General features: G+C 37.0%; 1 protein-coding gene across 2 annotated transcripts in view; it reads right to left on the bottom strand.

The window, feature by feature from the left end:
• The window catches only part of LOC6033276 (solute carrier organic anion transporter family member 5A1), a 131,532-nt gene extending 105,596 nt beyond the window's left edge, over positions 1 to 25,936 (bottom strand). The window contains exons 1-2 of one of the 2 annotated variants that reach the window (XM_038251505.1): positions 25,075 to 25,936; positions 12,561 to 13,189 (exon numbers count right to left, since the gene is read on the bottom strand). The gene's annotated coding sequence lies outside the window, so the exon portion shown is untranslated. The remainder of the gene's footprint in view (positions 1 to 12,560; positions 13,190 to 25,074) is intronic. The other variant, XM_038251506.1, reaches the window with a different exon arrangement.
• Between the last annotated feature and the right edge of the window lie 1,316 nt (positions 25,937 to 27,252).

Genomic DNA, 27,252 nt, shown 5'->3' with positions numbered 1-27,252 from the left:
AGACGGTCCTTAATTGAATGAAAAGATTTGCTGAACAATATATTTTTAAAATCCATAAGGCTCCTTCTGCGAAGTTATTTAAAAAAAATCATCACAAAAGTCTGTCGGGTTCCTTTATCGAGGAGATTGTTATCTGACTGCTTTCGCAAAGAACTCCAGCACAGATTATTCATTTTTTTTAATCTGACTACCATCGCAGAGGTCTGTCAGGCTCCAACACAGAGGAGACTTTTTTTTCTGACTACCATCGCAGAGGTCTGTCAGGCTCCAACACAGAGGAGACTTTTTCTGACTACCATCGCAGAGGTCTGTCAGGCTCCAACACAGAGGAGACTTTTTTTTCTGACTACCATCGCAGAGGTCTGTCAGGCTCCAACACAGAGGAGACTTTTTTCTGACTACCATCGCAGAGGTCTGTCAGGCTCCAACACAGAGGAGACTTTTTTCTGACTACCATCGCAGAGGTCTGTCAGGCTCCAACACAAAGGAGACTTTTTTCTGACTACCATCGCAGAGGTCTGTCAGGCTCCAACACAGAGGAGACTTTTTATTTCTGACTACCATCGCAGAGGTCTGTCAGGCTCCAACACAGAGGAGACTTTTTTCTGACTACCATCGCAGAGGTCTGTCAGGCTCCAACACAGAGGAGACTTTTTTCTGACTACCATCGCAGAGGTCTGTCAGGCTCCAACACAGAGGAGACTTTTTTCTGACTACCATCGCAGAGGTCTGTCAGGCTCCAACACAGAGGAGACTTTTTTTTCTGACTACCATCGCAGAGGTCTGTCAGGCTCCAACACAGAGGAGACTTTTTCTGACTACCATCGCAGAGGTCTGTCAGGCTCCAACACAGAGGAGACTTTTTTCTGACTACCATCGCAGAGGTCTGTCAGGCTCCAACACAGAGGAGACTTTTTTCTGACTACCATCGCAGAGGTCTGTCAGGCTCCAACACAGAGGAGACTTTTTTTTCTGACTACCATCGCAGAGGTCTGTCAGGCTCCAACACAGAGGAGACTTTTTTTCTGACTACCATCGCAGAGGTCTGTCAGGCTCCAACACAGAGGAGACTTTTTTTTCTGACTACCATCGCAGAGGTCTGTCAGGCTCCAACACAGAGGAGACTTTTTCTGACTACCATCGCAGAGGTCTGTCAGGCTCCAACACAGAGGAGACTTTTTTCTGACTACCATCGCAGAGGTCTGTCAGGCTCCAACACAGAGGAGACTTTATTTCTGACTACCATCGCAGAGGTCTGTCAGGCTCCAACACAGAGGAGACTTTTTATTTCTGACTACCATCGCAGAGGTCTGTCAGGCTCCAACACAGAGGAGACTTTTTCTGACTACCATCGCAGAGGTCTGTCAGGCTCCAACACAGAGGAGACTTTTTTCTGACTACCATCGCAGAGGTCTGTCAGGCTCCAACACAGAGGAGACTTTTTTCTGACTACCATCGCAGAGGTCTGTCAGGCTCCAACACAAAGGAGACTTTTTTTCTGACTACCATCGCAGAGGTCTGTCAGGCTCCAACACAGAGGAGACTTTTTTTTCTGACTACCATCGCAGAGGTCTGTCAGGCTCCAACACAGAGGAGACTTTTTTTCTGACTACCATCGCAGAGGTCTGTCAGGCTCCAACACAGAGGAGACTTTTTTCTGACTACCATCACAGAGGTTTGTCAGTCTCCAACACAGAAGAGACTTCAAAATTAACTATGACTAATCAATTATAACGGCAAAAAACGTTGCTCAAATCAAATTTCAAAGCAAAACATTGATTGTCAATTTCTGCATAAATCTATAAAATTTTCATTAGAATTCTAAAACGATAGTTTTCAATTTCCACAGCATCAAGCAACAATCTAATATTGCATCAAATTCACAGTAACAATTTATCGTCAATAATAACAACAATCAAATCTTCATTCAAATGAGAACTAAACATTTTTTCATTAACCATAAAATTAATAATCAAATTTTGCATCAACTTCAAAACAAAACATTGGTCATCAATTACCATATAAACAATCAAATATTGCGTCAAATTTAAAACTCAAAATTGCCCATCATAAAACAACAATCAAATATTGCATGAAATTTAAAACCGAAAAAAATACCGTTCTATAATAACAAAACTCAAATTCAGAAAACAAATCTTGGCCTTCGATTGCCACAACAAAAGCAAATCTATCATCATATTCAAAATAATAACTGGTTTTCGATTACCACAATATCAATCAAACCTCGTATCTTACTCGAAACAAAATATTGGTTTTCATTTATCGCAAAAATAAGCAAATTTGTCATCTTATCATAACAAAACATTGGGCTTTAATTCCCTCATCAACAATCAAATCTTTCAATCAAAATTAAACCTGTAAATTTTGTAATTTGTGATTTTATTGGACTTTGCATCAAGTCATTGCCACAACAAGCATATCTTTCATTAAATTTAAAACAAAACTAACAAGAAGCAAATATTTATCTTATTCAAAAATAAACATTGGTCTTCAATTATCAAAATAACCAGCAACCAATCCAAAATAAAAAATTAAAATAATGATCATCAATAATAACAATCCATAACAATCAAATTTTGCATCAAATTCAAAATAAAACATTGGTCGTCAATCAAAACAACAACAATCAAATCTAAAGCAAAAATGTGATTGTACAAAAACAATCAAATTTCGAGCAAATTATTTGCCTTCAAATTTCACCATAAACTTAGAATAAAACATTGGTTTTCAATTATCACAACGAAAAGCCAAACTTACTACTTCAAAACAAAACATTCGTTCCCAATATCACAACAACAAGCAAATCATTCATTAAATTCAAGACCGTTAATTATCGCAGATAGTTTTATGCCTTTTATCAATTTCAAATAACAAGTTCAAGCAAAAATCTCCCTGTTTCACACAGGCAAAACAACAAAGCGAAACTTTGGACCTGCATCCTGGCAGGTAAACAAAACTGTTGGATTTCACAACACAACAATTCAAGCAAAACAAATGATTTTTCATGAATCAAAGGTTCGACTTACCGGACTGTGCCATTGTCGTGATCGGGGACTTTCTTTTATAATAAAAACACAGATATTTTGCAATCAACAAACAACACGTCTTATTCCACAGAAATTAACCACAAAACTGATTTGACAATCTTCATTCTCTCTTTCGCTGGCCGCGCGCATCTCGTTGTTTTCTCGCTCGTTGTTCTCTCTCGCAGCTCGCTAGCGCGCTCTCGCACTCAATCCACAATCAGCTAACAAGGCAATATTCATGAAGGTGCGCACTTTTTGTTGCGCTCTTAACTCTTATTTATGAATTATATCAATCTTATAATAAATACTCATTTAATAATTTATTACATATTCAATCCTGCAACCCATAATCCCTACAGCGCTCACCAAAACAAACAGTCTTGAAGGCAGAAACCGGAGGCTGCTTTATCAAGAAGATGAACAGCCCCTGGGAGATAACGCTGCATAACGTGAGCAAACACGTTTCACAGTAGATTAAACTGTATGACTTTTTGAAGCGGAGTTCATAAAATTTTGAGTTATTCTGACGATGCATTCCTTTTGAATTAAATCACACTCGCTCGAATTTTGTAGATTGATGACCAAGTTATGACATAGAAGCAAAAAAAAAACACATCAAAAACCAATTAAATGTGTAAATTCGACAGTTTTCGTGTGCGCGAGCACACACGGTCAATTTTGATCACGTAAACACAGTGTGGACAGTGCGCGTTACTTAACCAACAACAACAAAAATCAACAGTCAATTCGCCCAGTTACATGGGATCTCCGGTTTCACTTTTGTACGGGGAAAGGGGGCCGAGACAATCCAAAAACCAAACTCACCAGACCATGAGCCAAATAACTGTGCCAAACTTGAACTTTAAAATGCACTTGAATTTTTTTTTAAATGAATTTGTAATTAACTCATTACCTGGAATTTTTCAAAATGTGTACTTATAAATGAAATAAATTTTTGAAAATGAAATTGCACAGCAAAATTTTCACAGTGCATCTGTTACAATTTTCGGTCGAGCCCTGATGTAACCCCCTGGGCTGTCACGCGTTGTGCCATGAGAAAAACCTCAAGTGCACACAGCTCCAAAAAGCTCACCGAATTCAGCGAGTGTTGGATTTTGGCCGGTCAGTGGTTATTAGGGTGGCTCGACATGATCGATTTTTCAGAACAGGCATTTTCCGGTCCCTTTTGGGCCCCCAAACAACCCCCCAAAATTTGGGAGCGATTGGGTTAGACCCGGCTTTCCGCAAAGCGATTCAAATTTGTATGGAAGTTTGTATGGGAAAACCCCCTTTTTTACATTTTAATTTTTATCATTTTCATTTTTCACTCAATTTAAAAACTAACACCGTAGAAGTATAGCCCTGAATGTTCTCTAAAACTTTCCCGAAGAAAGTATGGTCTTATCTTGCTTCTGGAAAAAGATACAGAGTTTTTAAAAAAGGCATTTCAAAATAAGTGCTGAAAATTATATTTCTTGCCAACACTGCCAATACTTCGATAGATATTTCAAAATCTTATTTTTTAACGTAATAAGGAAGCAACCTAGCAAAATGGTGTCTTAAGAAAAGTTGTTGTATATGAATGTGGCTTTTATTTAAAATTATTGACATGCAGGGTGACACACCTACAGGGTGTCAACCAAGCCCTAACTTCTACTGGTGACCTTTTAAAGCGTTGGTGTCTTAGGAAAAGTTGTTAAGCTATTTATTCCTAGAAATTTTAACATGTTTGGAAGACAGGGTGCCACATCTACAGGGTGTCAACCCATTTCTAGCTTCTATTTAAGACCTTTTTGATCACTGTAAAGTGGGCGAAAAAGAGTACAAATCGCAAATTAGGCCTGCCACGCAAAAGGAACAATAAATCGTAAAAAGTCAGTTTTTCACATAAAATTTCCTGGGATATCGATTGCGCATAATTAAAAACAGTTTCCGATCTTGCAAATTTAATTTTACATAAAAAAAATGAGGCCAAAAAATTTTAAGTACAAGATTTCTTTATTTTTACAAAAATCACTGTCTAAAAAAAATATAACTCGTCGGAAAAATGCTGGTCCCAAAATTCTGAATGACTTAAAAAATATGGGGTTTTGTCAATGATTAAAAAATTCGGATTTTGGGAAACAGATTTTTTTGTGAAAAAAAATTAATTAAACAATCTCCAAAAAACTCCGTGTTTCTATTTTTTCTGAATAGTCTGCATCAATAGCTACAACTTTGCCCAAGAAACCAAATCAGCAATAAAAATTCTTGAAAAGTTACAGATTTTTTTATTTTTCGTACAATTTTTGTATTAACAGCTGCCAAAATTGTATGGATATTTGTATGGGTGAACCAATAACACAAAATGGTTCTTTGGTGATAGGGAAGATCTCCACAAAGTTTGAGCCAAAACGGCCAATTTTGTAGAGATTGCTCCAATGTCCTGAATATTTTTACAGAAGAATTTTCATTATTCAGCTTCCTTTTATTTTATAGAGCAATTTACAGAAAAAATACAACCTATCAGAAAGTTGCCAAACTAGCATATAAACATTTTTACCGTGTTTTTAATCATGTGCCATCGATTCCCCAGAAAATTTCATGAGAAAAAATGACTTTTGACGAAATTTTGTTAAGCCTCCTTTTGCGTGGCAGGCCTAATTTGCGATTTGTACCCTTTTTCGCCCACTTTACAGTGATCAAAAAGGTCTTAAATAGAAGCTAGAAATGGGTTGACACCCTGTAGATGTGGCACCCTGTCTTCCAACCATGTTAAAATTTCTAGGAATAAATAGCTTAACAACTTTTCCTAAGACACCAACGCTTTAAAAGGTCACCAGTAGAAGTTAGGGCTTGGTTGACACCCTGTAGGTGTGTCACCCTGCATGTCAATAATTTTAAATAAAAGCCACATTCATATACAACAACTTTTCTTAAGACACCATTTTGCTAGGTTGCTTCCTTATTACGTTAAAAAAATAAGATTTTGAAATATCTACCGAAGTACTGGCAGTGTTGGCAAGAAATATAATTTTCAGCACTTATTTTGAAATGCCTCTTTTAAAAACTCTGTATCTTTTTTCAGAAGCAAGATAAGACCATACTTTCTTCGGGAAAGTTTTAGAGGACATTCAGGGCTATACTTCTACGGTGTTAGTTTTTAAATTTAGTGAAAAATGAAAATGATAAAAATTAAAATGTAAAAAAGGGGGTTTTCCCATACAAATTTCCATACAAATTTGAATCGCTTTGCGGAAAGCCGGGTCTAACCCAATCGCTCCCAAATTTTGGGGGGTTGTTTGGGGGGTTGTTTGGGGGCCCAAATGGGACCGGAAAATGCCTGTTCTGATTGAATTAGTCCATTTTGAAATTTTCCCATACAACTTCAAGCCACCCTAGTGGTTATGCTCTGTCCGGGCTGTATGATTTCTTTCGCACGGTGGTCGACGTGGTCTGAGATATTAATTACAGCAGAGGAAAATACTTTGAAGCATGGCGGGCAGGACAGGGAGTACGTGGACATAACAACGATAACATTCGACGCTCGATTGGCTCTCAGCTGTACCACGAAATAACTCAGCAACTACAGTAGCTAACCAATAGAGTGGAATTGGATAGATGGAAAATTATCCGAGGATGGTTTCAGTGGCGGCTGGAATTGATTGAATTTAATCACGATTACAAAACTGCAGCTCATGAAAGTTATTTTTCATGAATGATGCGACGAAAGGTGATGGAAACTGGATCAGTTTTACATTGTTTTTATAATGTCAAACTATACTTTTACGAAACAATTCTTAAAAAATATGTTTTTCTTGTTCTATTTACACTTCAGACTCGATTATCCGAAGTTTCGATTATCTAAAGATCGAATATCTGAAGATTCGTATGGGACATCAGATAATAACATTATGAACAAATATTAATTTTCCATTTTTTTTTATTTTCTTCGTTAAAATTTTCAATTTTTAGTTAAAAATGTTCCGAAAATTCGCCATATCCAAATGTAATTCCAGATTTGTCCTCAACCCCTTTGCGCTTGCGTGCGTATGATCACATCGTTGATATTATTTAATCAACCCGGAAAAACAACCGGCTGCCCGCTGTGACGAACGCAGAGCCCGGGCTCTCTAGGCCATAACTATACAAACAATTACAGTTTGGACGACCAGACTGCAGTCGCTTCGTAGGGAGGGTGACACACTGCGCGGCCATGACCAACGGCAATATTCATCAGTAATAGTAAACACACTCAGCCCGGCTCATCCGCACCAACTCAGTGTTGTTGGTTTCGCGAACCAACCCCAAGTCCGACGGTTTTTATGTTTTTAAAGTGCCTTGCACAGAATAAAGTTGTAATAAATACCTTGGTTGGGAAAAAATTATCAAATTTAGTGTACTCTAAACATTACAACTAGAAATTTGGTTGAACCAAACAAAAAATAAGTAATTTTCTAATCTAATCTAATCTAATCAGACCCTAGCGCAGCCAATCTTTCGAAGGGATCCTGGAGAGTGCCTTAGGTTAGATGACGCCTAGCACTCTTCTTGTCATTTATTAACATTTGCAGTGCGCCATTGCATTAGAATGCATTGAAACATCACAAGCGTTAAACCGGCCAGGCCTACTGCGTAAAGCCGTATCGCAGAGATGACTCGTAATTGGGTTGAGTTTGAGCACTGAATGTTCGAACAACAACACAATTCTGAATCGACAGGGGAGGAAGAAGCGTGGGGACACACCACCATACGCTCCAAGATTTTGGTTGTATTCGTTGGGAACACCATGCTAAGAAGGTTTGGTACTCCGGGACCCTCTGGGATGGGACATTGTATTTCCACGAATGCCCTGGACACTATTTGCCGTGGTTATAGCGCCACAACTCGCTCTCTGTAACAGTATTCCTAATTCCAGTCCACGCTCACCAAGTCGTCATGGCCTAGTGGTTAGCATTTTTGCTTGCCAATCCAAAGGACGGGGGATCGAACCCCGCCTCGAGCGACTTTGATTTTTCGTTCATATTCATCATTTCAAATTATGTGTTCTTAACTTTCTCGTTGGGAGCAGATGGGAATCGAACCCAGAACCATTCGCTTACAAAGCGAACACCGTAACCAGTCAGCCACGGCCGCTCCTCAAACAAAAAATAAGTAATTTTCTGACATTTAACTTAAAGTACTCAACTTTCAGACTTTTTTTACCGTCCGACCTCTAGTTAACTCCCACGATATGCACTCACACATACATTTGAATACACCCACACACAATGTTGTTTGTGGTTTTATGCTGTAGAGAGAAAAAAAACACCATAAAGCTGACCAAACAAGCTTGTTCGACTAAAAACTAACAGATGTAGCCACGAGTTGTAAACATAGCCGTCGTACTGCAGCGATTCAGTTAAGTGTGTGACGACTGACGAGCGGTCGGTGGTGTCCATGCGATTTGATTAGGCCAATTTTGCTCTACACACCCAGCAAGTTTGTTGCGTTGATCGAGGTTATTTTTTTAGAGTTCATTGAGCAAATTTGTTTGTTTGCATTAGAAAAAATCTATTGATCTTTGGAAATTTTTTCGAATATTTGATGTTAGGCTAAATATTAGATTATTTTTATATTTTGTTTTCAATTTCTTTATTTTTGTCTCAAGATAGCAAGACGATATTTTGCCTCTTTTGTGTGTATCTTATTTTTTAACACATTTGACTGCTTTTTCACATTTCCTGCTTTAAAAAATTGAGCTGATGAGTTACAACAAATAGCGTTAAATCATACTGCACGGTACTACCAAAAACTATGCCCAATTATTTTGGATTGAAGCAAAATAAACTTCAAACTTTTTCAAACATTGGCAAGGTCACATAAAACAAATGAAACCATCAATTCCATGTTATTTTAAAATCATTTTATATCTTTCTTTCAGTGGTTTTCAATGATAAAAGCCAATCAATTAATGGCATTTTTTTATTAAAGCTATATCTAGTTCGTAGAGGTCTATCTAAAGATAAATTGCTTAAATTGATACTTATCTTAGATATCGAATCCATAACCAAGATTATTTTTTAATTTGGATGAAACTATGTTTAAGAATTTCCTATGTCAAAAGAAGGCATTTTGCATCATTAGTTTTTCCATATTCCATGGAGCCATACAATTTTGTGGGCTGTATGTATGACCATACAAAATGGTCATGTGAATATTCGAAGATCTGCATCTTGAGTAGATATGGTGTCTTCGGCAAAGTTTTAGGTTGCGAGAGGAATTTCCAGAAAAAATAATTACACGGAAAAAACCCGTTTTTTATATTTATTTGATAAACCACTTAAAGTTGAATTCGCTAAAAAAACATATTTATTAAATTTCTAAATTTTATGATTTTAGAGGACAAAAAAATTATTTTTGCGCTAGAGTTTAAGATCTGCAAAATCTGGTATCAAAGTTAAGAATTTTAGAAAAAAATGAGTTTTGGAAAAGAATAAAATAATTGTCAAGAAAAATGTCAAAAATCTTTTTTAATGTTGAAAATAATTTGCAATCGAAATTGGCTTTTTAAAAGGCTGTTGCAATTATGTTTCAAAGTTTACAACAGTTTTGTTTATTGTTTCATTATATGTTGGCATTTAATTTCAATTTTCATATTTTTTGCCTTCTTCTCCCTCGACCTTGGTCAGAGTCAAGGAACAAAATGTTTTTAAAATTTTTGCATCGGCCTAAGTTTTTTTTGAAATATTTGGCTCAGTTGAGATTGCAACCTCTTAAAGTTGAATTAAGTCGAAAAATTGGATTTTCTCAGTTTCATCCTCTAATTACCACTCATTTTTCAACTTGCGAAATGTCGAATCAACAGATTTTCATTGTTGAAATATTAAATTTTGTAAAAATTTGAAAAAAAAATTCAACAGCATCAAATTTTCAGAACTAAGAGCTTTTTGAACGGGCTACAAACCATTATTTTGAAATATAAAAGACTAAAAATCATAATTATGAAGTAATTTTTAACATTTTTACATTGAAAATTGAACCAATAGTTTCCGAGTTGTCGTTTGTAAAAAATTTAGGACTAATTTGAAGACACTGAGAAAAAATAATGTTTCAAAGATTGAAAACGGTGCACTTCTTTAAAAAAAAGTGAAATTTTCGATTGCAAATTTGATTTTGCTTCTTAAAATGTTTTTCTTTTATAATTTTGTTTGACAATACGTATATTTGATACCAGATTTTACACCATGCTAAACTGTAGCACAATAGATGACATGTTTAGTCCCTTAAAACATATCAAAAAGTTTAGAAAATTAAAAATACATATTTTGGGAATTCACGTTTAGTGATGAATAATCAAATAAAAAAGTTTAGATTCTTTTCCGTGTATCGATTAAAGCCGATTTGCGAAATTGTACAGAATAACTTAACTAACTTTTAATTTTATTTTTGACATTCGACCTTTCGCCTACAGTAGCTTTTTTTCTAATATTTTTTTCTAATATTTGTCCATCTATTTTATTTCTTTCTTTTCCTATACATTGAACAATATGATAAAAAAATTCAATGCATTTTGTAAAAATTAACACAATTTGATACCATTTCCATTGCTCTATGCTTAAACATCATTTTATTAAATAAATTCACGTTATCTTAAAAAAGGACACAATCTTTCTTTTAAGATACAGATTCCAGGTCTCCAATTCAGATTAATTTAATCCAGTGTTGAGTCATCAGGCTGGTACTAATTTTATTCAAAGTGTTTGTCCCTTGGCTCTAGTCGAGGTCAACGGGGAGGTAGCAGAAAATATATTATATCCAGCCTGATTTTCAAAATTTCGAAACAAAAAGTATCACAAATTGCTTTATACAGTCATTCCACATATTCGAAACTTTACGTTTTGTACCGATCTGAGAAGCAAAAATTCAAATTTTCTTAACATGCTGTTAAGTCAAGTTAAGCTTAATTTTTTTAAAGGTCTGAAATTACATAATTTTGCTGAATTAATTTTTTAGACCAAATTAAAAGTTATTTGAAATATTTTCATTGAAAATATATTTAAAAAAAATCACAAAATTTTCAATTTTTAGCATTGAAGTTTCCGAAATATCGTCAGTTGAAAATTACAGGCTGATTGGGTGACACTTAGAGACATTCATTTACATCGATTCGAATTCTTTGTGGGGCAATATCTCAGAAACTAATTGCTCGATTTTCATAGCACCAAAGAGAAAATTATTGGAAATGTTTTTTTAAATTATTTTTCTGAGGTGCCTTTTTCGAGTTTTTTTGTAACTCAAAAAACCTAAAAAAATCAAAAAGTAGCTTTAAACTGGAAACGATAAATTTTATCAAAAAAATTGTAATTGACTTTTCGATTGCAAATTCTATTGTGCTTTTAAAAAATATTGTTTATATTTTTGTTGTACCTATTTTCAATATTTTCCAAAAACACTATTTTTTTAAATCATATATCCTAAACTCAATTTTGCACTAGACCCACTACGCAGAAGACGTCTATTTTAGTTCCCAAAAAACATAGTTAAAAAATTAAAATTGAAAAAAATCGTATTCTGGGAATTCAACGTTTTGAAAAGCAAATCGATTCATGACATATTTGTATTTATTTGAAACAGCATTTGGCCTAGAAAATAATGTTTACAAAAGGTTTTATAATGAAAATACTTCTTCTTCTTCTATATATATAAAAAACAAGCCTTACCCGACAAACTTCGTTCTGCATTTTTTTCGTTTGTTGACGTTTTTAATTTTTTTGCTTATTCAGCCTCCTGTGATTAAAATTTGATTTTGCGCAGCTTTTCCCATACAATCTGCAGATTTTCCGGAATCGGTTCCAGAGCGGCCAAAGTTGTTACTTTTTAGCGTAAGAACCTTCCTTGGACTTATACGAACCCAACGCAACAAAGAGCACATCGATCCGACATTCCAAGTTGAATTGATTCGCGTTCGAACAAAACCATCCAAATTTTATATATATATATATATATATAGATTTCGACGGTTTTGTTCGAACGCGAATCAGTTCAATACGGAGCGTCGGATCGAGGTGCTCTTTGTTGCGTTGGGTTCGTATAAGCCCAAGGAAGGTTTATACGCTAAAAAGTAACAACTTTGGCCGCTCTAACTAATTGACACTTTGGCCACTCTGGAACCGATTCCAGAAAATCTGCATATTGTATGGGAAAAGTTACGTAAAATCAAATTTTGATCACAGGAGGCTGAATTGGCAAACAAGCAGAAACGTCAACAAACAAAAAAGGGCAAGACGAAGTTTGCTGGGAAGAGCTTGTTTTTTTTATAAAACTATAACATCTTCAAAGAACTTATTGGCATAGTATCTGTTTCTAGTTCTTCAATCACAGTGAAGCATAAAACTAACCACATTGACTGCAATCCACCACTCTAGCTAATATGTCGATTTCCTTCTATCCCAACACATGAATGGACACCAGACCCATATAATTTGACCCCTTCATCTCCCAAGCAATCTAATGAATTATTCAGAACTAGCCGAACCAAACCCACCTACCTACCTTTTTTCCATTAGACCAAGAGCAATTCCGCGGTTTCTTACACACTTCACCACGAAGTTCTTTGTTTTGCGACCACTCTTTTTTTTTTTCACCGACTCTCTTGCTCTCTTTCCCAACCATTCATCGAAGCAATAGCTGAATGCTGTGCACTATATTTTTGCTTCTCTTGAAGTATTTTCCTCTTATTTACTTCTGCTTCAACCTCTTTAGATGTTCTTCTCTTCGTTGTTGCACTATACTTTGCTTCTTTATTTACTTTATTTTGCGGTCACACACCAGAATTCTTCTCACCACTTTTTTTTTTATTTTTGCGCTAAGCTTTGCACTATTTTTCGCTCAACATTATTTATAAATTTGCTGGCTCAACACACATACACTGCAGTGGCGGCGGCACACGTACACAAAATCAAAAGCTCATTCTCTTTGCATCAACCCGCGCCATAACAACAACAATTCACTCACTCACCCCTTCACTGCTGAGCCGACGACGAAAAGTAGTTGCGATCTTGTTACGCGATTTCGGCCGCGATTTTTAGCACACACACACACACACACACATGGACGTGGTCGTCGGTCGTCACCGTTTGTCTCGGTTTCACTCCGATTGCACCATCCGCCAGGCCATTATTCTGTTGGGGAGCCCGAAACGCACACACAAACAGATACGGAGAGGAGAAAGAAAAAAGAAAAGAAAAATGTATTGAAACAGCTGAATGACATTGCACGAAATTGGATGGCTTTGGGTAATACAGACAAAAAAAAAGCTAAACTGGAGCAAAATTGAGAGAAACCTAAACTCATCGGTCAAACAAACAAATCAATAAATAACTTGCAGTCAATAGTGCAAGTCAAAGTCAAAACAAACACACACACAACTACCATCTGTGCGGTGACAAAAGCAACAATAACAAAGTGTTCCAAGGCAAGAAGGAAAAACAAGCTGTTTTTCCCTACAACGAGTGCGATTACACCAACACTGTTGACTTCTGACTTCATAGTTCTGCTGAACCAGAAAGGAAGGTAATCGAAGGTAATGCCACACAAAATGTGCGCAGCAGTACGAGATGGGGTTGTTGGTGGTGGTGAGGTTGTGGGAGGAAATGGTTGTGTCGCATGAATGGCGGAATAATGGTTCCTAAGTTAGTACAATGGAGCTAGTCTTGGGCAAGCTAGAAGCTAACAAACCAAGCTAAAAAAAAAATCTGCGTTATTCATGAAATAACTTGATTGAATAAAAAAAAGCAAAAATTAACATGAATGAAAAATGCAAAATCAAGTTTGAACATGGGTAATTCTCTACCAACTCACACGAAATCGAGAAAAGTTGCCCCGACCCCTCTTCGATTTGCGTGAAACTTTGTCCTAAGGGGTAACTTTTGTCCCTGATCACGAATCCGAGGTCCGTTTTTTGATATCTTGACGGCGGACGTTTTTGAACATTGTTTTTCACAGCCTGAAACGGTGATGAGATAGAAATTTGGTGTCAAAGGACTTTTATGTAAAATTAGACGCCCGATTTGATGGCGTACTCAGAATTCGAAAACGTATTTTCGTCGAAAAAAACACTAAAATTTTTTTAAAAATTCTCCCATTTTCCGTTACTCAACTGTAAAAATTTTTGGAACATGTCATTCTATGGGAAATTTAATGTATTTTTCGAATCTACATTGTCCCAGAAGGGTAATTTTTTCATTTAGAACAAAATTTTTCATTTTAAAATTTCGTGTTTTTTCTAACTTTGCAGGGTTATTTTTTAGAGTGTAACAATGTTCTACAAAGTTGTAGAGCAGACAATTACAAAAATTTTGATATATAGACATAAGGGGTTTGCTTATAAACATCACGAGTTACCGCGATTTTACGAAAAAAAGTTTTGAAAAAGTTACTTTTTGCGTTTCTCTTTGTTTCGTCGTCCGTGTCTGTCGCGGGTGACCATGTACGGCCATGATCGATGACGACCAAGTTTTTCAAAACTTTTTTTCGTAAAATCGCGATAACTCGTGATGTTTACAAGCAAACACCTTATGTCAATATATCAAATTTTTTGTAATTGTCTGCTCTACAACTTTGTAGAACATTGTTACACTCTAAAAAATAACCCTGCAAAGTTAGAAAAAACACGAAATTTTAAAATGAATAATTTTGTTCTAAATGAAAAAATGACCCTTCTGGGACAATGTAGATTCGAAAAGTACATTAAATTTCCCATAGAATGACATGTTCCAAAAATTTTTACAGTCGAGTAACGGAAAATGGGAGAATTTTTAAAACTTTTTTAGTGTTTTTTTCGACGAAAAATACGTTTTTTCGGAATTCTGAGTACGCCATCAAATCGGGCGTCTAATTTTACATAAAAGTCCCTTTGACACCAAATTTCTATCTCATCACCGTTTCAGGCTGCAAATTATTGAAAAACACCTCTTTTTTCGCATGTTCAAAAATGGAAGGGGTCGTACCGCCCCTCCGTCACGAGATATCAAAAAACGGACCTCGGATTCGTGATCAGGGACAAAAGTTACCCCTTAGAACAAAGTTTTACGCAAATCGAAGAGGGGTCGGGGCAACTGCTGTGTGAGTTGGCGGAGAATTACCCACATATCAAAAAACTGAAATGTTCAGATCTATAAAAACTTAACTTTGAAATAAAGGTGAACAAATTTAAAAACAAGGTTCGATGCTTTCAAAAAACTGTATTTTGCCGTTATTTATATGTTGAATCAGTGTTGCAAAAGAGTGATAGAAAAGCTATCAATAGATTATCTCTGCACCAAAAATATCCGAGAGTGTAGCGGTCGTCACTATAGCTTGTGAGATCTCTTCTTGTGTCTCGTGATTCCCAGCGATGTCATTCTCTCTCTCTATCACTACTTCCCTTTTCCTCGACAATGCGTTCTCACCGCTGAGTCTCTCAATCTCTCCGAAAACTGCAATGAGAGAACGCGAGATGGCGATCAGGAGCCGACCACGCATAACGTCCCGTTAAACTGCGTTTGCAAAATTGGTTTTGTTGCGGCTTTTGTGGTTAAACGCTGTTGCGGTAGCATGATCGTGCAAGCGGGAATGAGAGTGAAAAGGAAAATGACAATCGCGAGTGTGTAAACACGAAAACGTGTTCGGCTATGTTCGGCGCTGAGAGTTTCAATGAGGAGAGAAGAGCAGTTGTATTTGAGTCATGAATATTCAGGCGGGATAATTGTAGTTGCTGAGAGCTGATATTTTGATATTTTAACAACCCTGTGTTGAATATAAACGATAGACAAGTTTATTTGATAGAAACCACATTATTAATTAAAAAAATATAGTTGTTCCATTATATTCCATATATTATGTTATAATTACCGATTAAGAATAATGCAAGTTTTATTTAACCTCCTTCATCATTTTCCCAAAAAGTCATAAGGCAAAAAAAAATTTCTTATGCTAGAAAATCTGTGGAAGTGATTATAAACTATTTAGAGTACATTGTTTAATGTTGATATTTGACAATTTAGCATGTAACGTAACACTTAAAGGAACATAAATTACCTTAATTCATTAATATTTAGCAAATTTTTCACAGCAGCATAACTGTTTTTCTGTGTAAAACATTTAGTGAAACTTTAAGTCTCAAAATGTTAAATTTAACATTTAATGTTTAATTTAAGATTCTTCTCGAGCTAGTTTTCAAAAGGACCTTAGCGCCAGTCGTAAACATAGCTGTTTTTCGATCGGTTCTCGATCAATTTACGAATTATTAAATTCCAAAATGCTTTAGATGGTTCAACTACAAGTCCTTGAAATGAGCAGTCTCGTTCCTCAGCTTGACAGAAGAAGACGTGTTTTGATTTTCATTGCGCGGCAAAGTTCTTACGGATGGAGGTGGAAGAATCCTCCGATGGGGACGAGTTTCGTTCCGTAAACGGAACGCGGAAGCGGAAGAAGATTAGCGACGGAGTCGTTGGCGGAAATGGCCAAGAGGAGCATCTTCTCAACAACAACAAGTTCAGCCCGCTGGTGAAGACGTCCCAACGGTACCAGTGGTTCCAGTGGCCAAGAAACCACCACCTCTGGTGGTAAAGAATACGAGCTACGCCAAGCTGAGGAGTGTAATGTCGCCGTGCACAACCAAGCCAAGTTACTAGCTAACTCCGTTTGGGATCAAATTTCTGTGTTCCTCCGAGGAGCGTTTTGAGACCGCGCGGGCCCACTTGATTGCGAACAACGTGGAGTTCTACACCCACGAGAAACGAAGCGAGCGGCAACTCCGCGTCGTCGTCAGAGGACTTCCACCGGCTTCACCTGAATTCGTCAAGAAGAACCTCAAGGAATCGCAAAACCTGGATGCTGTGGAGGTGCACGCCATCAAGAGAAAAGGAGAGTCCGCCTCGTCAGAGGAAACCCCGTACATTGTTACGTTCCCCAAGGGGTACACCAACTTGAAGCAGCTGAGTGAGATCAAGCGCTTGAGGAGATTTCACATCCGGTGGGAGGCCTACCGGAACAAGCGACCGAACGTGACCCAGTGCAGGAACTGCTTGCAGCTGGGTCATGGAACCAGGAACTGTCACCTCAAGGGGAGGTGCAACAACTGTGGGGGTCCCCACAAGACGGACGAGTGCGAAGTCCAGGAAGCCCAGCCAAAGCGGTGTGCCAACTGCTCTGGAGCCCACGAAGCTACGGACCGCAGCTGCCCCAAGCGTGCGGATTTCATCCAGCGGCGCCAGCAGGCGTCGAAACCGAAACCGCCGGCAAGGAAGGCGGAGAAGCAGAATCCAGCAGTTCCGGCGTTCACGCCAGCGGAGTTCCCTCCGCTGCCGGGCGCAGTTCCGGACGGAAAAGTGAAGGATCGCCCTCGACCCGCAGAAAGCAGCCAAGGTGGCTCCCGAGACGGTGGAGCCACGGAGGAGAAAGCCGGGGAGGTGCTCTACAGTTCGGCTGAGCTGTGGGGCATTTTCTCCGAGTACATCGGCAGGTTCAAGACCTGCAAGACCCGCTTGGACCAAGTAACCCTAGTCAGTTACATGATCTCCAAGTATGGAATGTAAGGAGTTGTTTTTGTTGTGTATATTTAATATGTTGATCGATCCTCGGTCCTAACCTGGTCTTAGCACCTAAGAGCATCATTACCGGTGCGTTGCGGAAATTGTTGCTATTTTATTAACCCGTAACGCTTCTATTTTAGTTTAGTCACCCGGTCCCACACCGGTCGTTGCTAAATTGGGTTAGCAATTTACTACCCGGCAACCTTACCGGTGGTTGCTGTATGGCAGTTTCATGAAAATGATTCGAAATCATTGTTTGAAGAAAATATAAAAGCTTTCACCATTTTTAATTATATTTTTTTATTGATACAAAAAACATACTACAAAAACAGAAGGCGCCTTCCAGAACCACTTTGGATGCTTATTGGCCAAATGGCCAGTTAGCATGGAAACGGATACCAGAAAAATGGCCAACTTGATTATTTTTATGAAACCTTGTCATGTTGGATATTAAACTTCATGAAATTGAAAGATATGTCAATCTACGGTCATGCCGTTGTTCACTGACCCATTCTGGCCAATCTGGAACAGGTTACCAGTGGCCCCTTGGGGACACTTCCGGAATATGAGAGAAATCCTATCATCCGACATATCAAACTTCATGAAATTGATAGTTATGTCAATCTACGGTCATGCCGTTGTTCACTGAACCATTCTGGCCATTCTGGAACCGGTTACCGGTGGCCTCTTGGGGACACTTCCAGAATATGAGAGAAATCCTATCATCCGACATATCAAACTTCATGAAATTGAAAGATACCCATTTTGAATGATCATGTAAAATGGCCCGTTGACCACTTGTATAGTGATTTTATACTTTTTCAAAATTATGGTTTATTTTAAGCTTTTATATGCTAATCTTTTTTTTTTGTTAATCAAAAAACTTATGATTTATCAATATTTTGATCCCCACTTTAGGATACAAATAATATGTTCAAAATATTTTATAATTAAAACAATTTCACACGTTTCAATGTGAGTGAAACTAGTAAATTTCGTCAAAACTTTCATCAAACATTTTTAGAAATATCAAAAAGACGTTCAAGTTTGCCTTTGGTAGAATTCTGTAATAGATGCAAAAAAAAAGTTTTCTTTATTAATTTGCAAGAAAAACTTAAAAAAAATAAATTTAAGAGCATTCAGCTGAAATTAATTAAATATGCATTCCTTTGCATTTAAAATCATTTGAGCATGTTTGGGTTTATTAAAAATAATATGAATTTTAGTGAATTTTCGATGAAATAAATAAATGTTGTTTCGCTTTTTTTGAAAATAATGATTGCAGGTTAACTATACGGAAGCTTAAAACATTTTCAAAAAAAAAATTCATTGAAATGTTGAAATTCTGGATCTCAACGATTTTTCATTAGCCACACATAACTTATAGAAGAATTGTTCAACATGTAATGTCACCACAATTTTCGAAATATAAAAACAAAATATTTTTTTTTGAAGATGCAAGTACATTCAGCTAAGAACTTTATTTTTCAAATACCAGAAACAACAATACCGATAGAAACTCGTTATTTTGTGGTTTCTATTATTTTGAAAAGATTTTTTTTTAAAATAACAGAAATGTCTGATCATTTTTTTTTTTTTTTTTGGGAGGGTGGTCCAGCCGCACATCGTTGATGTTGAAACCTCTAAACTGGGCCCTCGTCCTGTCACGTCCGTCAGTAGTCTTGTCGTACATTACAACTAGAACCAGATCTGCCAATGAATTAGTACACTTCGACCAAATAAACACTGACGCTGTATGGATCTGACTCTAGAATAAATGCACAGTTGTGTGTTATTCATAAGTCCAACTTATTCAATTATTCATTTAAGTCCAAATATTCATTTGCTAACTACTTTGGATTGCAAATCTAAATTTTAATCTAAAATCCTCTAAACTTAATGTTCAAAACTAAACGTTCCTTTAACTGTTGCAGTACTAGTTCTATAAAAAAAAACAATAAAAATTTGTGAACTAATGTACAAATAGGATAGAAATCGCGATTTTAAAAAGAAATGACAATTTACGTCAAAAGATCCGTAGTTCCTCGATTCGCAACAAAGGTCAATACAACCATAATCCGAAAACCGTTAGTTCAACAGATCAACGAATTTTGTCCGATATCATTACATTATTGATTGATCGAGACTCTATGGACAATTTGACATAAAAGAATGCCTAGTATTCTACATCTATCAAAGTTTATTGACAGCATTACTCTAACTTAACAATTGCAACTAAATTTATCATCAAATAGATTTGGAAAAGATACAGATTTATTTTAAATGCTAGTGCTAAGCAACAAATCAATTGTACTATCGTGAAGTCCCACCTAAATCCCACATTGTGATAGTGAAAAAGTCACAGAAGCAGCGGTGTCTTGTGCAATTGTGATATTTTCACTATCGGAGAACTACCTAGTTCACGAAGACAGCTTATCGGTCAACGCTTAAGCCCTGGGGCTGCGCCAAAGCAAGTTCTCGTAGCATGAAGTGGTGTCCATAGTGCTTATAAAAAAGAATGTATACCCAAATTTTAACTAATGCACTAGGATCAAATCATGCCCCTTGACTTTACAAGGCCCAGGGAGAAATGTCTGATTATTTACATTAAAATAACGTAATTTATTTTTTTAACAACATTTTTTTTTTTGTAAATTTGGCCCGCAAGCTCATTTGAGCTTCAAATTTGGCCCGGCCTTCAAAAACTTTGAGCACCCCTGATCTACGGTCATGCCGCTGTTCGCAGACCCATCCTGGCCATTCTGGAACCAGTTACCGGTGGCCTCTTGGGGACACTTCCGGAATATGAGAGAAATCCTATCATCCGACATATCAAACTTCATGAAATTGAAAAACTACCTTAATCTACGGTTATGCAATTGATCGCTGACCGTTGGTTGAAATATCTATGAATTTCATGAAGTTTGATACATCGGATGATAGGGTTTCTCTCATATTCTGGAAGTGTCCCCAAGAGGCCACCGGGAACTAGTTCCAGAATTGCCAGAATGAATAAGCGTACAATGGCATGACCGTAGATTGACACATCCTTCCAGAAGTGTAGCCAGAATTTTGGTCCCGGGGGGGGGGGGCTTGAACATGATATTTTCTTCTTTTTTCTTCTTCTTCCCTCTCTCCCATATGTCTTCCAAAAAAATTCAGAGGGGGGGGGGGGGTTTGCCCGAAGCCCACCCCTTTAGCTAGGTGCCTGCATCCTTCAATTTCATGAAGTTTGATATGTCAGATGAAAGGATTTCTCTCATATTCCGGGATTGTCCCAAAGGGGCCACTGGTAACCGATTCAGGATTGGCCAAGATTGGTCAACGATCAACGGCATGACCAAAGATTGGCATATCTATCAATTTCATGAAGTTTGATATGTCGGATGGTAGGGTTACTTTCATATTCCAGGAGTGTACCCATGGGGCCACCGGTAACCGGTTACAGAATGGCCAGAATGGGTCAACGAACAACGGCATGACCGTAAATTGACATATCTTTCAATTTCATAAAGTTTGATATGTCGATGTTTATTTACATATCTATCAATTTCATGAAGTTTAATGTGTAAGATGATAGGGTTTCTCTCATATTCCGGAAGTATCCCCAAGGGGCCACCGGGAACCGGTTCCAAAATGGCCAGAATGGGTCAGCGAACAACGGCAAGACCGTACATTGTCATATCTATCAATTTCATGAAGTTTGACATGTCGGATGATAGGATTTCTCTCATATTCCGGAAGGGTCCCCAAGGGGCCACCGGTAACCTGTTCCAGATTGGCCAGAATGGGTCAGTGAACAACGGCATGACCGTAGATTGACATATCTTTCAATTTTATGAAGTTTGATATATCGGATGATAGGGTTTCTCTCATATTCCGGAAGTGTCCCCAAGGGGCCACCGGCAACCGGTTCCAGATTGGCCAGGATGGCTCAGCTAATAACGGCATTACCAAAGATGGACATATCTTTCAATTTCATGGAGTTTTAAGTGCAACATGATGAGTTTTCACCAAAAAAGTCAAGTTGGCCGTTCATCGGGTACCCGGGAACCGGTTCCAGGATACCCGAAAGTGGCCACTAACACTCCAGAGTGGTTCTGGCAATCGTGTATTGTATTTTTAATAAGTTTTATGGATCAATTTCAACCATTGTGAGAGTATTTGTATCACATATATGTGTAAAACATTAAAACATGAACTTTTCGGATGTTCCGGATTTCCGGAACCGGTAGGTCACCTGGCCCTGATATTAATATTTGTGGTCAAAGTACAGGTAAATACTTGTCTAATGCAACCCGGAGCATCCTGATTGGCTGAAATTTACCGGAGATACAGGTCGTCAAAGTTGGGGTCTCAAAAAGGTCTTTTTTCGGTTGTAGCCGATTCCCGTGGCCACCGGTGTCCAAATCCGGTTTTCCATGTCGGTTTCGAAAAGGGGACGTCCTAAGCTTTCATTTGTGACCAAAAGAACCGGAATCGGTCAAAAACTGGATTTATGACGATTTTTTAAAGTTTGGGGTCGACGGACCCCAATACCTTATGTGGAACCAGCAAAAAGAAGCATCCTCCTGATGTAAAGGAACTCCTTCCGGATGTTTTTTGCCGGCTCTGACTATCGGAAGTTCAAACAGCATCCTCCCTCTTGCACAAGGAACTCGTTCCGGATGGTTACGAAACCAGCAAACATCATCCGGAAGGAGTTCCCTGCGCATGAGATGATGCTGCCGGATTTTTTTGCCAGCTCCGTGACCATCCGGAAGGAGTTCCCTGCGCTAGAGGAAGGATGCTGTTTTCAGAAAACTGGGAAAACCATTCTCATGAACAGTCAATCCTTCAGTAGCCGGTTCCGTGGCCAGTAAACCCGGAATCCAGGCCATTTTTCACGATACTTACCGGATTTTATATTGCCGCAATCCAACTCCTTCTTAATTTTTGCGCGGTTTGGTCACTTCGACCGACAAAAGACAAAAAAAAAACACATAAACAACATTCGAACATAAAAACTGAACAAACTTTGTTTTGAACTTTGACAGTTCCAAGTTTTAGTTGCGTTGCTAGCGCGTTGCTAGATTTGGTAACTCGCTCCCAACCGACGCGTTACGTTTTAGTTTAGCAACCCATTTAGCAACGACCGGTGTGGGAGCAAAGTTACTAACACGCGTTACAAAACGCTAAAACCGGCCTAATACTCACGCTGGTAAGGTTGCTCTAAAAGGACCTAATAAAAATAAGTTTAGAATAAAAAAAAAAAGTCCTTGAAATGCACTTTACTGAAAAACAGTGAGCATTTGATTTGATTCAAAGAAAACATCAAATTATTAGATTATCAATTTTCCTTCCGCCGGTTTCACCTTAATAAAATTACCAAATAATTTTTTTTGTATATTTACCAATCTAACAGATCTTAGCAGAGAAATTTATAAAATTTTAAATCGTAAAAGCGTATAATTCAAATTTTCGTTCTCCTTTAAGTATTAAAATCAATGAATTAAGTTATTATAAAATAGAAACTAAAATTAACATTACATGTTTTAATTCTATTTCTATATTTGAAATGTCACAAAACTAATTGTCTTATACATATTAAGAAAAAGTTTTCCAGGAAAATATGTAATTAAAATATTGAGTCTCAATAAGCACTGTTTAAAAAAAAACATTTGAGTTTTCAGTTTTGGTCGATTTTTTCAAAGAGCGTTAATATTTTATTGGAACTTAAGTTTTTTCTAAAAAAATTGTTGTATTTTTATGCAAAAAGCCAATTTTTCAGGAGAAAAACGTTAGATATCATTGCATCATGAAAAAGTGATAAAGCTTGCATAACCAAACCATGTGCAAATCAAATAATATTAATATTTGATATTATATGAATTCGAGTTTAGAAATTCCATAGAAGTCCAATTCGAGTGGTTGATTTTATGTCACATTACCAAATTAATATTCTAAATATTCTACAATCGCCAATATGGGCCACAATCTCAAAAATCCACTATCATTTTTTTTTTATGAACCTTTTACCAGAAATGTTTAATATTGATGATTTACTGCAAGAAGAGTAAATTTTTGACGAAAATTATTAAATTCATAGAAATTTAGCCAATTTTTAATAATACTCTGAAAGTTGGAGGTTTCAAAGTTTCAAGATTTGAAGATGTTACGATTTGGAGACTTGAAGTTCTGAAAATATAAAGTTCTAAAAGTTTGATGATTAGGAATTAAAGATTCGCAAATTTGAAGATTTAAAGATTTCAATATTCGAAGAGTTTAAAGATTTGAAAGTTTGAAGATTTGAAGATTTTTAAAGATAAAGATTTATAGATTTGAAGGAAGATTTGAAGATTTTTTTTTATTTTTTTATTTTTGAAAACTTTAAGATTTGAAGATTAGAGGATTTTATTTTTAAATATAAAGCTCAATTTTGTTCACAGTATTGAAGAACAAAGTGTCGCAAAGTGCTTACAGACGCTTAATTTATTTTTCTCTAAAAAATCAAAATCATTTAAATCTTTTGTCAACTCATTCATAGCTTAATTAATGTAGCAGTTTTTGCCAAAAACAAAACAAAATACATAGATTGGAAACAGTTTTTGATCAAAAAGTATAGTTTTTGCAATAAAATAAGGCATTTGAAAATATTTGTTTAAGTATAGCATTTGAGTAAAGTTAAAGTCATGTGGGATGAGTATATAAGTAGGAGTAATTTTAAGCCACATTCCCATTGCTAACTTTTATTTGATATAATGATAAATTTGGAATAGTCGAAAACACTTAATGAAAGCTGTAAGTATGATCAAAGTTCCGATAAGTCGATAATAGAAATAGGCCGAGAAAGGATTTTATTTCCCTTACATTGGATTAGATTTCAAGTGTAGGAGAGTTCGACTGTTGTTATTAAGTTGGAGTTGATCGGCGAATCAAGTAATTTCAATTAGAAAAGACTATATTAACGAACTTAGATTTTGAATTTTATTACCTTCTGTTGTTTACAGAATTTTTTTTAAATTTTAATGACCAAAATAGTATAAAGTCCAGACTCGATTATCCGAAGCCTCAATTAATCAAATCATGAACAAATAACGAAAAATTCGATTCGATTATCAGTAGTGTTTTTCTTTGCCATGAGCATGAAAAGTTGAGAAATATTTGAAAAAGTGGAAAGGCAAAAGCTATTAAAGTACTTAAGGCTGGTACATATACTTTTCAAAGTTTTTGTCATATCTATAATTTAAAAAACGCAATGCTGGTTAATTAATTTGGTAACCATTTATATTGAACATTGTTGCAGTTTCGTTTAAATTTCTCTCATAAACCAAAAATAAAGTTAAAAAACAAGTTTTTTAATTTTTCATACAATTTTGCAAGCAAACCAAGATAGGTATTCTTTGGTTATTTCTCTCGGTTGCTCCAAAACATAAAACAAGTTCATTAATTCCCACTTGTAGTCCGTACACAAAACCACGACTCTCTACAAATGACCTGTACGCCATACTTACAGTGAATGCTTCTCCTTGCAATCCCTATGATGAGCTCTACTTCCTCCTCCGACGGTGGTCGTCGAACTTGGGCTCCCCCTTTTTTCCTCCTCCCACTCTTCTGTTTGCTTTCCTTCTTTTCTTCTCCTTCAGCAGGTTCTTAAGGGGGTGCAAGTTCGTCACCATTCACAGTGTTGCTTCTGCAGGGCGTAAATATTTAATAACCCAACACTTGAAACGTCAAGTAATGCACAAAACACACAGTCTTCAGAGAGAAGAAAGATCAATAAAATATCTCAAGAAACAACACACCGGAAACAGAAGTTTGGAAAAAACGTAGACACAATTCACACAAACACGCACGAGTCGAACACTAAAGTGTGGGGGGTAACAAAGAAAATTTTCCTTGTTTTTTTTCCTCTTCTCCTCCACTCGATTGGAGATTGCAGAAATACGGGAAGAAGAAGAACACGAAACTAGTCCAACACAACTCAAACTAGTTTTCCTTCCATCGAGGCTCGACGACGACGGCGACAGGATTTTGCTACGCTGCACTTTCGTAACATTTCGACGACGATTTTTTTCTCGATTTTCTCATGTTGACAGAGGCCAAAATTATGTCACTCGAGTTTTTGGGTCCAGTGAAAATTTGAAAAATTGGACTAACTTTTCCACTTTAAATCTTCAACGTTACACGTTAAATTTTCATCCACAGCTTTTATCCTAGATTCTGCTCCACTTGAAAAATGTTTTTTTCATTTATTAGTAATTTTCCTTTCATTACCAAGTGTCACTTTGTCACTTTTTTTTGTGTAGGGTTGCGGACCCCCGGAACGACGTCGTATTTTTAACACTTTCTTTGAACTCTCCTCACGGACTGACATCGCGTCGACGTTTGTGGCTGCTGGCAAGCGCAAACATATGGGGAGGAAAGACCGCACCAATACATGCGAGCAGCTTGAGAGCGAGAGCGAAGACCGAACGGAAGAGAGCATAAATATTACGGTACAAACCAACGCCGAGAAAGCATCGCGTTGGTGGTCAGCTGTTTTGAAATGAGAGAGCGAAAAGCTGGATGACTGTGTGAGTGTGATGTTTTGTTGCATCATTTGACGGGACTCTCTCATGTTGGTTGGGGTTTGACAGTGACACTAGGGGGTGGTTGGGTGTAGAGCATAGATGTGGGTTGGATTCAACAGGGTTATGTTGGGTCGACGCCTGGTGGACAGTAGATGTATTAGAGGAAAATTGACGCTTTAAAATGGCAGTTCTGAGTAAAACCTGGGTGATGAATAGAGAGAATGCGTAACGTGATTTTCGAATGATCCCACTTTGTTTACATCTACAAAGTAGGAGGCTGTTCAAGCACAAGCATGACTTTTTTCTTACTGGCAAATAAGCTTTTTATAATCAGTAGTATGTGTTTTATTTTGCCTAGTTTTTTACATTTTTTGCTGGAAAATTGTGTGTGTTTTTAAGTTTCGTTCGGTTAGAAGAGGTTTTTCTTTTTTACGGGTGACAAAGATGAATTTATCTGGCTGATTTTGGAATCTTGTAGCTCTTCCTGTTCCAGCGAAAAAATATCTAGCGAAACTGATCCAACAAACAAAGCAGATTCTCACTAAACCAGTAGGTTTTCAAACGGAATCAAACAATGAAGACAGCTTCTGGATGGATACAGCCGCATCGACTCCATAAACAACTTCCATTCGTAATTATTCAAAATAACGATCTCGCCTTCAACTTTCTTAAGATTTCATGACTTTAACTCCAGGTCCTCAAAAGCCACAATTTTTTCATTCTTGCAACAAGTTTTAATGATCGATAACAATACTCTCTACTTTTGGCGAACAGTAAATTGGTTCCACTTTGACAGGTCAAAATTGAGGCCGTTTTGCGAACCACTATTCAGCTCCCAGAGTAAAACCAGCCAATTTGAGTTATATGATTTAATAAAGCTAGAGTAACTTGTTTCTTTACATCTTTACATTTCTTTGACGAAAAAATTCGCCTTAGGGATCTTTACGAGGTAGCAATCTAAAATTCACGATGCGAAATAAAACGCCTGAAAATGAAACACACTTTTCCATGGTTGGACGTGCTATTCAAGAATTTAAAGTCCTTCGTTATCTTGTAGCATCAGCACTGCAAATGTTTTGGAAAAAAGGTGCAGTGGTAATGCTACAGGCATAACCATAA

The sequence above is a fragment of the Culex quinquefasciatus genome, chromosome 2, assembly GCF_015732765.1.
Source record: "Culex quinquefasciatus strain JHB chromosome 2, VPISU_Cqui_1.0_pri_paternal, whole genome shotgun sequence".
NCBI classification, from domain to species: Eukaryota; Metazoa; Arthropoda; class Insecta; order Diptera; family Culicidae; genus Culex; species Culex quinquefasciatus.
This window is presented reverse-complemented; position numbering and strand designations above follow the sequence as displayed.